Below are 10,526 nucleotides of genomic sequence, written 5' to 3' on the forward strand. Positions count from 1 at the left end.
AAGACTATGTCATCGGATCTCAAGATAATGGGTATCTTATTTGGGAAGCCATTGTGTCTGGACCATTAAAACTCAGAAAGAATATAATGATCTGTTAAAAGATGTAAAAGACGTTGCTCAAGACGAATAGGAGAAGTTTCAGTGTAACATCAAAGCATGGAAACTGATCCGATTCGCTCTTCAATCTGACATGTTTAGGTTGGTGAGTTCCTACAGTACCGCTAAAGAAATCTGGGATAGGTTGCGAGAGCTGTATTCCACAGATGAAGATTTGGAGCACTCCATTCAGACGTTGCTTTTGTCTGAGTTTGGAGAATTCAAGCAAAATTCTGATGAGACCGTCACACAGACGTTTGATCGCTTCAATCATCTTCTTAGCATAATGATCAAACATGATATCGAAAGGAAGCTGATTGAACAGAAGGTCATCTTTTTGAATGGCTTACGATCTGAATGGAGAGATGTTGTGTCCTCAGTTAAAGCTCATGAGCAGTTCAAGTCATATTCATTGGCTAAACTGGTGGGGATTCTAAAATCCCAAGAAAAGATTGTGATGCAAGAGAAGAATGTGGTCTCAAGTTTGGCGTCCTTGGCCCTCCTATCCAAAACCAAGAATGTAGTAGAAGATGAAGATCTAAACCTAGAGGACTACGATCTTACCTCAGAAGATTATGCTATGATGGTGTTCAATCCAAAAAGGTTCATCAAGAAGAGGTTTCCTACCAATAAAAACCGAAATTGGCAGGGAAGCTACAGTTCAGAAAAGGTAAGGGAGGAGCCGAAGACTGAGGAACCAAAGAAAGAGGCGAAGGTTGAAGGAGATTTTGGTGTCAACTGCTACTACTGTGGAGGAAAGACATTATGCCAAAGATTGTGTTCTGAAGAAAATGGCAGAGAAGGATAAGGAGAAAGATGAAGAGGTTGTCTTGATGAAAAAGCTGGAAGAGATCAAGAGGAAGAAAGCTGCTGCTAACCCTTCTATGAATGCTCTTATTGTACAGGGTTTAGCAGAGGATGACGAGTTCGGTGGCGTGCAGGTGTGGTCAACCGACTCAGAAGATGATGAGGTGAGAAAGCCTTCGCATGGAAAGGCGTATGTGGCAAGAGGTGGTGAAAGCGGCGGAAAGTGTTTGATGGTGACTGACATATCTCACATGAGGGGATACAATACAGATGGTGGAAATGAGGACACCAAGGAGCGAGAGGACTTATGCGTCACAGTAAAACCTCTCAGTGTGCAGATCTGACGAATTGATCAAGAAGGTACAATCTATTTTTATCTCGTTCAAAGTTCCACATAAATCATATGAAAAGGAATTAAATAACTTAAATTCAAGAATCTCAAATCTGGATAGTTGTTTAACTCAAACACGGGTCACCAATTCTAACCTAACTGACCAAATAAGCAGGGTGTCATCCAAGAGTGAGGAGCGAAGGATGTGGATTGAGCAGAAGGAGTCAGAGCTGATTAAGTCCAAGGATGAAAACATTTATTTACAAAGAGACAATTTAAAACTTTTAAAACAAAGAAATGTTTTTTTGTTTGATTGCTAAAAGACTTTATGCTAACATTAGTCAACTGCATCTGAATTGTGAAATAGGGCAGATTATACATCGCATGATTTTACCCTTCCTTGAGTTTAAGGAGGATGAAATCGATGCTGAGGCATACAACTGTGAAAGTGTTGTATCGTCTGATGATGTGAATCCCACTTACATGTATGGTCTGGACAAAATAGAATCTTTTATAAAGTCCAAAGACCATAAGGACATGCTGAAAAATCTTTTGGATGAAAACGATAAACTGAAACTAAGGATCGAAACCATACAAAAATTTGACTCATTGAATGCTAATTTAAGTTCAGAAAATAAAATTGATGTTGAAAACGCATCTGAACTTAATGAGGATGATGATATGAGTGAAATTTCTGTAGAGGATTTAGTCGACTGTTCTGAGCTTGTCAAGAGCGAACCCGAAAACCACAAAAATCTGATTTCTGAAAACTCTTTGGAGTTCGCTCGTTTGTCCCAAAATAAGTCCCCGATTCTTGAAGAAAAGGCTATTGTGTACCAAAAGGTGAGAACAACACCAAATCAGGTGTATAAGGTCACAGGAGTAACCGAGCATCAAACAGCTGAACTCACTGCCATAGTGAACGAAGATAACGCAGATGGCTGTGATGAGTTCTTCTGGTCAGCTCCTATAGATAATGCCGACGAAATAGTTGGTTTGTCAGAGCGAACGTCCTGGAAAACAAAAGGAAGATATCTACCAGAGCCGCTGAACAAGCCTGACAACTTTGACGTACCAAGCACAAGTGGCACAAAAGAAATACCTGTAGAAGAAGTCACTTCCACAAGCGAAACATCATCTGTGAAAAGTGAACCGGCTGTCAAGAAGCTGAAACAAAAGCCTAACATCCACAGACAGCCGAAACAAGTGAAAAATCAAAAGCAGCAAAGGAATCTGAGATACAAAAAGAATCTCTCAGAGCGAAAGCAGTTTTGGCGATCTCAAAACTCCCACTTCTCCTATCATGATAAAGATTCAAAGTCAGAAGAAAAGGCTTTCGAGCCACATGAGGAACAGAAGCGAAAGGACAGGTTCGGTCCCGAAAGCAACAGCTACCGAACGTCCAGGTTCGGTCATGAGAGCAACAGCAACCGAAAGGACATGTTCGGTCCCGAAAGCAATAACTACCGAACATCCAGGTTCGGTCCCTCTAATGACCATAAACAAAAGGGTCATTTAGAACCACAAGTCAGAAGAAATTCTCATTCTAATTCTTCTCGTTCTCAATTCTCTTCTAAACCCAATTCTGTTCCTGTACAAAACTCTAAATCATCAACGAACTTGAAAGGAAAATCAAAGATTTCCTTAGTCCAGGAAAACCAAAAGCAGTCTAAAGCCCAAACACCAAAACCTGAAACCAAACCAACTGTTGCTAACCCTAACAAAATCAAAGTGTTTACCATTAAAAGAAAAGATGAAACAACATTAATAAAAAGAACATATCTTGTTGATGTTTCTCTTACTATTCCTATTCCTGTGAAAGGCTCACGTGGACCCAAGAAACTTTGGGTTCCTAAATCTGCTTAATTTTTGCAGGTTATAAGTGACGAGAAGTTCGACGAAGAATGGTACATTGACAGTGGCTACTCACGTCACATGACCAGGAGAAAGGAAGAGCTAAGGGAGTTTCGATCTCTTCAGAATGGTGGGAATGTCAAGTTCGGCAACAACTCCTATGGAATGATAAAAGCTTATGGTATGATAACCAATGGAGACTTCACAATAAGAAAGGCGGCGTACGTTGAAGGGCTACAACATAATCTCATCAGTGTGTCTCAACTGGTGGGAGGTACCGGTCTCAAGGTTTCATTTGACGATGAAGGTTCAGAAATCATAGAGAAGAAATCAAAAAGGGTGATTCTCAGATCAGAACGCAAAGGCGAAATGTTTCCTCTCAATCTCAAACCAATCAAAGGAAATCCATCTATATGTCTTTTATCCAAAGCTCATTCTGACGAAAGTTGGTTGTGGCACCGAAGACTCTCATATCTCAACTTCAAAGACATCAACAAGCTTGTCACAGGAGGTCATGTTCAGGGTCTCCCATTGCTCAAGTTTGATCGAGAACATTTGTGCGCTGCATGTGAAATGGGGAAGCAATGTCATCAAAGTCACTCATCCATTATAAACACAAAAGTTGTTGAACCACTTGAGTTGCTTCACATTGACTTGTGTGGTCCATCATCAATCGAAAGCATTGGCGGTAGCAAGTATATTCTTGTTATTGTTGATGATTTCTCACGTTTTACATGGGTGTTCTTTCTGAAGCACAAATCTGAGGCTACTCCTAAACTAAAGATGTTTATTAAGCAGGTTGAAGTGCAACTGAGAAAAGTCGTTCGCAACATCAGAAGCGACAATGGACTGGAATTCAAGAATAAAGAATTTGAAGACTTTTTGGCAAAAAAAGGAACCAGTCACAACTTCTCAGCCCACTACTCGCCTCAACAGAACGGAATTGTCGAAAGACGAAACCGATCCCTGTGTGAGGCGACCCGAACGATGCTAAGTTTCGCTTCTCTTCCATTATATTTCTAGGCTAATGCTATTGCTGCAGCATGTTTCACACAGAACAGGTCGTATCTCAACAAGCGCTTCTCTCTTACTCCTTATGAGATCATCAATAACAGGAAGCCGAACGTAAAATTCTTCCATGTGTTCGGCTCACGATGCTTCATCTTCAACTCCAAAGAACATCGTAACAAGTTTGACGTTAAAGCTAATGAAGGAATTTTTATGGGATATTCTCTTACTTCAAAAGCTTACCGGGTCTTAAATAAGCGCTCTAGGAAGATCAAAGAAACATATTATGTGACTTTCGATGATAACTACATCAAAAAGCTAAAAGCTACCGAAGAAACAATTGAAGAGATTTTCACTCAAACAGGTCAAGTCACGGCCTCGATTGCTAATATGTTCGATCACTTTGTGGAACTATTCGATGACCTTGAGAAAGCTACTCTCTCGGAAGCCAAGGCAGCAGACAACAAAGTCGACCATCTGAAGCAAATTGTTGAAGATGCCGCCAAACGAATGGGTGAAGGAGAACAAGTTCCAAACGAACCTCCTCAGCAAGGTGCTTCAATTGAGGGGGAGAATCCACCTTCTTCAAAACAACCGAGCTCTCAACTTGAGGGGGAGAATTCTATTCCAGTTCCACCCGAAAGCTCAACAGCACCCGAAAGTCCTGTAGCACCAGAAAGTCCAACTACACCTGAAAGCTCATCAGTCGAGGGGGAGAACTCCGATATGTTCTATGACGACGATAGTTAATCTGAATTGGAAGAAATGGTCAATGCTGAGTTGGATCCCTCCTATGATCCAAATTACCCTCCTCTTGTTAAATGGACCAGAGATCATCCTGTATCTCAAATAGTGGGTAATGTCGTTGAAAAGGTCCTGACCCGATCTCAACTGAAGGCAAAGCAAACATCTCTATTCTCCAAAGTAGAGTTCTGCATGTATAATTCTTTCGTATCAAAAGTTGAACCGAAGACAGTAAATACTGCTCTTGATCATTCTGAATGGGTTCAAGCTATGCAAGATGAACTCAACGAGTTCGAAAGAAACAAGGTATGGCGCCTCATTCCAACTCCTAAAGATGCCTCAGTTGTTGGTCTCAAATGGGTATTCAGAAATAAAATGGACAAGGAAGGAAATTTGATTCGAAACAAAGCTCGTCTCGTGGTGAAAGGATACTTCCAGGAAGAGGGAATTGATTATGAGGAAACTTTTGCTCCGATAGTGAGGCTGGAATCTGTTCGAATATTTCTGGCCTATGCTGCACACAAGAACTTTGAGGTCTACCAAATGGACATGAAATGCGCCTTTCTGAATGGAGAACTTGAAGAAACGGTTTACGTGGAGTAACCTCCTGGTTTTGTCAATGAAAAGTACCCAAATCATTGTTATATTCTGGAGAAGGCTGTTTACGGTCTGAAACAAGCACCTAGGGCATGGTATGAAACGCTAACCAAGTTTTTAAAGATGTCAAAATTCAAACAAGGTTCGGTTGACCCAACCTTCTTTCGTAAGAAGGAAGGTAACCACCATATGATTGTTCAAATCTATGTCGATGATATCATCTTTGGCTCAACGGATCCTAGCTTAACAGCTGAATTCAGAAAGCTGATGGAGACTAAATTTAAAATGAGCTCAATGGGTCCGATTAACTTTTTCCTTGGTTTAAATATTAGACAGGGACCCGAAGGCATCTTTATCAACCAGGAAGCATACACCAAGACTCTTCTTGCTAAATTCGGCATGATGGGAGACTCAAAGCTTAAAGTTCCAATGGCGTTCGGCACCAAGCTCACACCATCCTTGAAAAAACTGGCAGTCGATATTACGCTATACCGACAGATGATTGGTTCTTTAATGTACCTCACTACTAGCAGGCCTGATATAATGTTTTCTGTGTGTTACTGTGCTAGGTTTCAGGCGAATCCTCGTGAACCACATATGCTTGCAGTGAAAAACATACTCCGGTATCTGAAACAAACTACCTCTCTCAGTTTATGGTATCCATCAAACTCAGGTTTCTTCGTTCAAGCCTACTCAGATGCAGACCTTGGAGGATGTGGTTTAGATAGGAAAAGCACCACTGGAGGCTGCCAATTCCTAGACGGGAAGTTGGTTAGCTGGCAATCAAAGAAACAGACATGTGTTTCTCTGTCTACAGCCGAAGCAGAGTACATCACAGCTGCCTCCTATACATCTCAAGTAATTTGGATCCAAAGCTAGCTCCGGGACTATGGACTCAATATGAAAAAGATCCCACTATATTGCGATTCAGAAAGTGCAATTAGGATCTGTCATAACCCAGTGCAACATTCCAAGACAAAGCATATAGCACTGAGGTATCACTTTATTAAGGATCATGTGGAAGATGGGAACGTCGAAATTCACATTGTTCGAACCACTGATCAACTGGCTGACATCTTCACCAAAGCTCTTCCTGAAGCATCTTTCAATAAAATTCTACAAGGGCTTGGTATGATGGAATCAGATTCAGTACCAAAGACTACTTCACAAAATTAAAAGTCGGAAGCGAAATGTACCGAACGTTCGGGTTCGGGTCACTTGTGTGCCGAAATGAACCGAACGCTCGGGTTCGGTCTTATCATCTGATCTTTGCTTATTACTCAAAGGTAGTTTCTTTGGTTTTAAATCTTTTGTATCATTTTCTCAAATTCATCTTTCTTATTTTCAAAGTTCTTTTCTTTTTCAAACTTATTTTTCTTTGCAACCGAAATCGACTGAACGCTCGGGTTCGGTTCCAATTTTTTTTTTGTGTGTCTCATTTTTTTTAAAATCAAAAACTCCAAAAACTTTTTTTTATTTTTTATTTTTTATTTTTATTTGTACGATATTTCTTTTATCTCTTATTTTTGTGTGGCTATTTATGTGAAAAATCTTTCATTAGTTAAGTGTCCCTAGAAGCATGTTGTTGTATGTGTCCAAAGCCTCACCTGATTCTGAATAATAGCCTTATTGACTTGGTACATACAAACCTTGTCTTCCCAATTAGGCTTTCATATTTATTCTAATCATGAGCTACCTAACTCTCCTCTCACATGAGATAAGTGTTTTCTGCTTGGTCCTTATTTTAACAGCAGAGGTACTTTGGTTTTTCTTTACACCATCTACACTACTTTTCTCCATCTTATTCGCTTCATAAACATAACCCTTGAGACTCTCAGAAATTACCACTGAGGTTTATGGTTACACAATTTCTGTGTTTATGATCTTAGCTTCGTGTCACTACGTACTAAGTGAAACCTACAATTCAATACCTACTATGCATTGACGGTGAACAATCAATTTTGCTCTAGCTTTCACTAACAAATTGACGGACTTATCAATGAGGATGGAAAGTAAAATCTCTGATTTTCTTTTGTGTGATTCCTATGAAATTGTTAAATCTCATAACATTTCTTCCCTTGGAATCCAGTTTTAATTTTTTTGAGATTTTATATAAATTATTTTTCATTGCCACTTAAAATATTTCAAAACTACTTGTTCAACAGACTACATTGGTCTCACAAGTACTTCGTTTGATTACTGTCTTATATCAAGATCAGGAACTCTGAACTGAAGCGAAAGCCACCCAAATTAGCCTGATTAAAAGAAGCCTTTCAACACTTCTCAATAAGTGTCTGATCGTTATTCAATGGGAAACCACACAAACACTTTCAAGTCTCTCTTGACTTTGAAGGAAGAGATTCGTGCCCGGGATCCTTTGTTTCGTGTCTTTATTGACATCACAAATTCCCTCATATGTGTTGCTTTATTTCTTTTTCTTTTACACACTAAGCACGAAAATCTTTTTGATTTTCCAAAATTCTGGTTTCATTAGTTACAAGGCGTATTTTTTAAAATGGGATTTGAAGTCATAAAAGAATTGTGGCTCACATTGATCCACGTGGTCAATTTTGCTTTAAGATGATGTTTAAAGGATAAGATGTTGACTCAGGCGGGAGTCCAATCGATTTGATTTTCAAACGGCGCTTGGAGGCCAGGCGTGCGAAGTGGAACCGTTTCGTTTAAAAAATGCGCCTGATGGGAAGGCGTGTGAATCGGGATTGTCATTCTCTCTCACGCGTAATCATCGGTGCTACCAACTGTCACGCATCAATCACTTCCGAAAAACTCTTCGTATTTCCTTCGAAGATTTGGGACAGAATCTTCTCTCTCCTCTACCCACAGTATAAAAGGTAAATTCAACCACTGTTTACCTCTTTACTACACCCAAATTTCAGAGAGCAAGAAATTCTTCACGTACTCTACTGTTCATCATCTCTCTCAACTTCGACACAACAATGGCAGATTCATCATCAGTTCATGCCACTTCCCACATCCTGCCGATTCGTCCCCAACAGAGTTTGATCATCGATCTTACTCCTTAGGTCTACGATGCCTTCATGTTCCCGATCATCGAGTGCCTCAAATACTCGCCACTTGCTCCTGCACTCACCAAAGCTGAAGCAGTTCCTATGGATTTCTTATCTCAGATTTTCGCCACTGCTTATTACGATAAGTCAATCGACAGGATCTTCTTCGATGTGCTTGATCACAAGGCGTCAATCTCCAAGCAACGATTTTGCTCACTTTTAGGGTTTGAACCTGATTCATCTAGGGTTAACCCTGAATCGATTCCGGTGGATCACATGTTCTCTGTGTTCTACAATATGGGGTATACTGAGGTGCTTACAACGGTCACGAAGTTCAAGAAATCGTGCCTGCCTCCTCAGTGGAATGGGTTGTTTACAGTGTTGTTCAAAGGGTTGTCTGAACGTAGTGTTGGATCAGACGGAGCGAGTCGTCTGTTCATCACAATTCTATATGGGGTCTACAATGGTATCAACCTGGATTATGGGTCGGTGCTATGGCAGCAGCTCATTCAGAGTCTGGCTTCTACTTCTCGGCATTCTGAGATTTCCTATGCTCGTTTTTGGACTCTCATTACAAAATGGGTGATGGATAAGTACCACGTCCCCATTGTTGCTGGTTCTCCAATGTCTTCGATTGGTACTTTCCATACCACGAAGATCATTGTCTCCGACGCATCCAAGTTTCAATTCATTGGCTCTATCCCTGAGTCGATGTATGGAGATGTTCCTGCAGACAGCCGGATAATCCGAACCTACAAAGAGTTTCTTCGCTCTGGTCCGAGAGAGCTCACTCCTGAGATGATCAAGTCCATCCATGAAGCTGACAAGCCTGCCCCAAGGGGAAAGAAGAATGAAAAAGGCAAAGACAAGCAGATAGGCAAGGGAGCGAAAGGCCCTTCTCCCAAGAAACGCAAAACTACCAAAGCTGCCCAATCCCCTCCGCTGAAGAAGAGAAAAACCCAACCAAGGAGAAAGCTGATCTTAGCTTCCTCCTCAAGCGAATCTGAGGAAGATAATTCAGACTCTGATGAGTCTCCTCGTGGTAACACTCCTCCACGATCGCCTACCCCAGAAGTTCACTTTTCCACTTCACCTATCTCTTCTCCACCAGTTACCATTCCTATTTCCATTCCCCCCATAACCTCCACTACTCAAATACCACCTACCTCCATCCCCGTACCCCCTCCCATTTTTACAGACGCTACAACAACCACTGCTGAAGTAAGAACCAACGTATCTGATACGGGGGTTCCTACTAAAGCACCCGAACCCACTCCAACTACTGAACCTACTTCCCAACCCGAACCTACTACAACTACCGAGCCTCCGCCTTCACCTCCACCCTCATCTCCTGCTCAGGCAGCAGAGGACGAAGAACCATTCCTCGGCGGGGAGGATATGACATTTGATTCGGTCTATTACAGTCTGTTTCAGGTACAGAGTGACGACAATGATGATGCTCCTATTACCAAGAAGCATCTTAAGGAGCTTCATGAAAAGATAGATTCGCTCATCGCCTCTTCTTCTTCATCACATTCCTCCATCTCTGAAGCTGCTATTCAGAGAATAGTTGACGCTTTTACTAAGGCTCATGAAACCTCAGTTAGCTCAGCTACTGCCGCCATTGCTGCATCCACCAAAGCCTGTGAGGCTGCGACCGAAAAGGTCGAAAAACTATTTACTGATGCTTCCTATCTGTTGAAGTCTTTACAGGAAACTGCCGAAGCCACCAAAACAAAACTTGACCCCATCGTCAACACGCTGGCTACCTCTGTTGCCTCAGAACTGAAGTCATTTGCCATTCTTCGTCAAACTCTCTCAGACGACAACTCATCCTTTAAGGTGACGATTGAGGAGTGACTGACTAAGCTCCAAGAAGATCTTGCTGCTGAAAATTCTCTTATGGATGCTCTTGCCAGAAAGACCACTGCTCTGAAAGTCAAGAGTCTTCAACTCTCCAATTCTCAAAAGGAGATTGAGTCTCTTCGATCTGAAAGAGAGATTGTGTCTTCGTGTGTTTCGGATGTCCACACAGTCATCTCAAACATCCTGGAAGCACA

This window comes from Lactuca sativa, chromosome 5 (assembly GCF_002870075.4).
Source record: "Lactuca sativa cultivar Salinas chromosome 5, Lsat_Salinas_v11, whole genome shotgun sequence".
NCBI lineage: Eukaryota > Viridiplantae > Streptophyta > Magnoliopsida > Asterales > Asteraceae > Lactuca > Lactuca sativa.